Source organism: Gadus macrocephalus, chromosome 10, assembly GCF_031168955.1.
Source record: "Gadus macrocephalus chromosome 10, ASM3116895v1".
NCBI lineage: Eukaryota > Metazoa > Chordata > Actinopteri > Gadiformes > Gadidae > Gadus > Gadus macrocephalus.
In genome coordinates this window covers 19,752,407-19,758,444 of record NC_082391.1, presented here as the reverse complement: position 1 = coordinate 19,758,444, position 6,038 = coordinate 19,752,407, and the positions used below count along the sequence as shown (strand labels likewise).

General features: G+C 45.4%; 1 long non-coding RNA gene across 1 annotated transcript; it reads left to right on the top strand.

The window, feature by feature from the left end:
• The first annotated feature begins 912 nt into the window (after positions 1–912).
• Positions 913–2,338, top strand: LOC132466067 (uncharacterized). The gene is made up of 4 exons (XR_009527731.1): positions 913–1,033; positions 1,140–1,218; positions 1,549–1,669; positions 1,855–2,338. It is a non-coding gene; the product is annotated as an uncharacterized LOC132466067 (long non-coding RNA).
• The last annotated feature ends 3,700 nt before the right edge of the window (positions 2,339–6,038 follow it).

Sequence of the window (6,038 nt, the reverse complement as noted above, 5' to 3'; positions counted from 1 at the left end):
CATGGGGTAGATGGCGCTTGACTCTGAAGTGATCATCACACTCACTACCACTTCTCGTAGAATACTGCTACTACAAACTACCGGCGTTTGTACCATATATACCAGACGACTACATCTGTTTTACCACATCTTGAAGCAAGACTTCCACTGTTTGTTCCAGACCAGGAGCTGCCGGAGGAGCTGAGACGCTGGAGGACGACTAGGAATCGACCAACAAGGACTCCTCGTAAGTTTGTATTTACTTAACATGGTTCCTTAATGACTTATCTTTGGTTCAGATAATGTTGCATCTTTTGAATATTGAACCTAATCAATGTCCTTGTTTGGTCCGGGCAGAAACATCTGAGCCGAACCTCGCCTGATCCTGCTGGTCCCGTCTCCTCAGTTCATCTGAGCCTCGTCCTCCAGAAGACCTGCTGAGCTCAGCAGTCTGAGGCTAATGTATCATTGACCTCCAGTGGGAGTGATCTTCTTGACCCCACATGTAACCGTGTGCTTCCACACACCTTTCCCTCACGTCTGTCACTACTTCACTACTGCTTCCTCTTTTCTTCCTTCTCTGTGGTTCGAACCTTTGCACGGAAGGCGCGTCTTCCTGCCCTCAGAGGGTTCAGCGTTAGGGTTGAGAGTCAGGGTTTAGAGTCAGGGACAGAGCTGGTCAGGGAGGACTGCTTTTACACAAACCTCTTCACTTGCTTTCGGAATGGTGGTGACATTTTGAAAAGATTCATTTGGGAAAATGTTTTCCTCTGCTTTCCTTTACAAAATTGTATTATACTTCTGTCAAAGTGTTTTTGAGCTGCTGGAGGAGCTGAGACGCTGGAGGACGACTAGGAATCGACCAACAATGATTCCTCGTAAGTTTGTATTTACTTAACATGGTTGACTTAAAGGGAAACATACAGCTGTTACTTTGACATGTGTTAACCAACTACCGCTGTGTTTTCTTACTAGAACGTGTTTCTGGAGCGGAGGCGAGTTGGTAGGGGAGCCGGGAATCTGGAGGATGACCATCACTCTACCAACAAGGTTTGTAAGTTTGCATTAACCAAACAAACTGGAAATAAAGGGCTTAAAAATAAGACCAACTACATGTTTGTTACCAGACCTTAAGGCTAGACTCTCGCTGCTTGTTCCAGACCAGGACTCCGGCTGAGGAGAGCTGATGGATGAGCCAAGACTCTGGAGGACGACATCACTCTACCAACCAGGATCCTAGTATGTTTGCATAAAATAAACGGAATGGACTTGTTGTAACGCAGGATTAGTTTGTCCAGTACAAGTTACGGCATACTACTGTGGTTGTTTACCAGACAAACTACAGCTGCTACTTTGTTACGCGCCATTAGAGCCCAACTACTCCTGTGTTTGACATTACATTAGAGCCCAACTACTATTGTGTTTGTTACATGATATTAGAGTCAATCTTCTCCTGTGTTTTACCTTGCATTAGAGCCCAACTGCTCCTGTGTTTGTTACCGTACATTAGAGACAAACTACTACTGTTTTTGTTACCTTACATTAGAGACAAATTACGTTTGTAACCAGACCAGGAATCTGGAGGACTGATGGAGAAGCCGTACATCTGGAAGGCAAATCCTGAGGACAACCAGGACTCTACCATCAAGGATTCCTCATAAGTTTGCATTATCTGGACAAAGTGGACTAGGTAGGGGGTTGGGGGTTCAACTCTCAAACCAATGGTGCCGGCTTCAAGTCCTCTGAATACAGTGATGCGTCCTTGAGCAAGGCGCCCTAAAGCCGGCCTGCTCCTTAATGACTTATCTTTGGTTCAGATAATGTTGCATCTTTTGAATATTGAACCTAATCAATGTCCTTGTTTGGTCCGGGCAGAAACATCTGAGCCGAACCTCGCCTGATCCTGACATCCTGCTGGTCCCGTCTCCTCAGTTCATCTGAGCCTCGTCCTCCAGAAGACCTGCTGAGCTCAGCAGTCTGAGGCGGATGGATCAATGACCTCCAGTGGGAGTGATCTTCTTGACCCCACATGTAACCGTGTGCTTCCACACACCTTTCCCTCACGTCTGTCACTACTTCACTACTGCTTCCTCTTTTCTTCCTTCTCTGTGGTTCGAACCTTTACACGGAAGGCGCGTCTTCCTGCCCTCAGAGGGTTCAGCGTTAGGGTTGAGAGACAGGGTTTAGAGTCAGGGACAGAGCTGGTCAGGGAGGACTGCTTTTACACAAACCTCTTCACTTGCTTTCGGAATGGTGGTGACATTTGGGAAAATGTTTTCCTCTGCGTTCCTTTACAAAATTGTATCAAACTTCTGTCAAGTGTTTTTGTTTACATATTAAAATCCCACATTGAATTCTACATGTTTGGTGCGGTTCATTTAATTGTCCTTTAACTTGGTTAATGTCAAGCTAAACTCCTGCAATACATTTAATATACATGATTGTTATTCAGCAATGTTCACATAATCCATTTTGTACAAATATGAAACCTCCATATTACTACTAAATTCAAGCCTATTCATTAGGGATGGGCGTGAGGAATCGAGTACTCCTCGGTACTCGGTTGGACAGGCAAACTAAAGTGCATATACACAGACAAGTTTCCTGAAGCAAATGTATACTTTTTCTGTGTGGCACCACTGGCACGTGCCGTGCACGAAGCAAATGAAATGTATCCAATTTCTTTGCGGCGCGTTCCGTGTGTGCACAACGCCAGAATTAAAAAAGGTAAGAGATGGCGGTTAGTGCAAAGCGCAGCGAAGTATTGAAATACTTTACAGAAATAGGAGATCATAAGGCGAAATTGAGCTACCAGAGTACTACAAGTACTATGCGGCAACATATGCTCCTGAAACACAACGGTGAGTTCGGGAAAGCAGACCTGCACCAACCAAAGATGCAAGACGCAGCTGTAATCCCGGCCGTGTATAGAAGATCACAACGCTGAGTATTTTTTTAGTTCATTTGGTGCCGTTTTATTTGCAGCTTTAAATTATTTGTAATGGTTAGGCTACTTTTTTATTTTTTAAACCGTTACAGGCCTTTGTTCGACACGATTTAAATTGTGAGACGCATATTTATTTTTGCAAGGAAAATGTGTTTTGAACGTTTGCACAAATAAATAATGAATACTCTGATAACTCTTGACTGTTTTGATTGAGAATAAGCATTACGTTTGGTTGGTAATATTGCCGTTCATCATTAGGCCAATTCCTGCTGTAGATGCGTTGCATTCTAGAAATAGATTAGTTTTAAACGAGTACTCGATTGATCGTCGAGGAATTCATTCGATCACACGAGTTTGGATTTTACTACTCGTGCCCATCCCTACTATTCCAACCCGGTATCACGCGATTTCGTGCTCATGCGCACGAACGTTAATCTATTGAATCGTGTTCCAGAGCACGATAGTCAGACTTTTTTTCATGCTACAAAGAACAAAATGTAAACCAATGCACTCTGAATGGGAGTGTTCTCAGACAAGTAACGTGCTCCACAAAACGATACGAGAGAGAGGGAGGGACAGAGAGAGTGAGAGAGAAGCTTCAGAAAGGGTGTGCGCAGATAGTACAGTGCACCCTAGTTATGTTTATGCCAAAACCACAAATACTATATATATATTGCCTGATTATATATATTGCCTATGTATATATATAGGCTATATAATTAGGCTATAATTATATTATTTAGCGTGTAATGAGACAATCTATAGCCAAATTGTCGAAGATGCCCGAGAATCTCCGGAAATATCAACATGGGAAAGAATACCACACAACTCTGAAGAGCAAGTCTTCAGTAGCCTTGGGCTAATGTTATCGGGCCCCACTGCTTTCCCTGGCTTCAGCCTGTGCAGCATCATCTTAACCTGGGCAGTATGGAGAGTCATAGGTGGGGTTGCTGGTGGAGTAGGAGGTGAGAGGAGGGGACTCTGTGCAGGTGTCATCTCAGGAGGGGAGGTGGTGAGGAAGCAGCATTGGTCAGCAGACCAGGTAGGGGCGGTTGGGGTGGTGCGGGGCAGTCAAATCTGTTCAGATCGGCCAGACTCAGTTCACCATCAGGCAGTGTACTGCCCTTCTGCTTCATGCCCGTGATCTTTCGCATTCCAGCCCCTACCTGCTTCACTCCATCCTGCTGCAACTGTTGTTCCAGTTTGAGCCGATATGCTTCTTTCCCCTCAAGTTCCTTTTGAAGTTCTTTGATTTTATTCCTGTCGCCCTCCCTGAAAGCCTTTTTCTTCTCATTTAGTAAGGCCTTCAGGCTACTGGTTATCCATGGTTTGTTGTTAGGGAAGCAACGAATTACCCTGGATGGCATGATGTCATCATAACAGAAATTGATGTAATGGGTAATGCGTTCTGTTAGGCCGTCGATGTCTTCCCCATAGTCCTCACAGAACACATCCCAATCTGTTGTTTCAAAACAGCACCTCAGGGCTTCATCAGCCTCAGGATGCCAGGCTCTATATGTTCTGGTGGTGATAGGCAGCCTCTTTACAGCTGGGGTGTAGGAGGAAAGAGATGTAGCATGTCGTGGTCTGATCGACCAAGAGGGGGCAGTGCTGTACATTTGTATGCATTTTTTAACATCTGCATACAAGAGATCCATTTTTTAACATCTGCATACAAGAGATCCAGTCCGTCTGGCCGATATTAGGCACATATTTCCACTCCCGTTCCAGATAGTATGGTTAAGTCTTGGTTAAGAAATTAATAACAACACAAATTGTAGCCAACACACTTATAGGAAGTCTAGAAAAATACTAAATCAACATTGAACAAACACACTACACAGATCTGCACGCAACAGGCTGCCGTCTCACCGGCGCCATAGCAACCAATCACTGGGCAGATGCATAGGACCGCAGTTTCTGTGGAGTGACCATGTTTGAAACCGGATTGCAGGGGATCTAGGAGGTTGTTAATGGTTAGGAAGGTGTTCAGTTGGGTTTGCACAATTCTCTCAAGGACATTGGAAAGAAGTGAAATTGATCTGTAGTTATTTGGTTCAGATGGGTTGAGTGTTTTTCTTGAGCATGGGAGTGACTATGGCTTGTTTAAATAGCAGTGGCACTGTACCTGTCTTAAGTGATGAGTTGATGATGTGCGTAACCTCTGGTAGAATTGAGGTTGTGATGGACTGAAAGAGAAGGGATGGAATGGGGTCCAAGCACAAGCACGATCAGTCAGTCGAGGGGGGTGGGGCTGCGAGTGCGCTGTGAGCCACCCAGGCCCGTACTTTGTACAGCAGTTTTTATCTTTTTGGCAAGATGGAAGGTGCCTAACCTGCTTGGGTGAATTTTAGCAGATGTGATTTGGTCAGAGTAGTTCGTGGAATTGCCTCAGATCGTCCATGGAATGTGATTTGTGCCATCGGCTCTCCGCTGACCTAAGTGCCCTCCGTGCTTCACGGCTGGTGTTTGTGAGCCAGGGATGGCGGGGTTTAGAGCTGGGTCTACTTGTTAGTGGGCAGGCACTGTTTAGGCAGACCGACAGGGTGGAGTATAGGGTGTCGGTAGCCGTGCAGGGGTGAAGTGAGGAGAATGGGACAGTGGAAGGTAGGGAGGATGATGCCATATTTGAAAACTGTTCTCTGGTGAGGTTTTTCAGATTACGGTCGGCGGAGACTGCGGGGGGTGGGTCATCGGGACAGTCCAGGAGCCGCACAGTGAGGTTGATGAAAAAGTGGTCAGACAGTACTGTCGTCGATTATGCAGTTGCGCATAAAGATGAGATCCAGCTCCTCACCAGCTATATGAGTGGCACGGCTCTGAATGCGGGTTAGATTGAAAGAGGTGAGTAATGATATTGTATGGGCTGAGAGAATTCCTCATGTGAACATTAAAATCACCTAAAATTAAGAAGGGGGAGTTGTCCATGGGCAGGGAGGATAGAAGAATGTCTAATTCGTCTGGAAATTGGCCACAGTGACCAGGCGGGCGGTATAACACGAGGACATACATTTTGAAAGGTTTCAGTAACAAGATGGCATGAAATTCAAAGGAGGCAAACGATTAAAATTGTGAATAAACTCCACACCCTGGGCCCTACACGCAGAGCGAA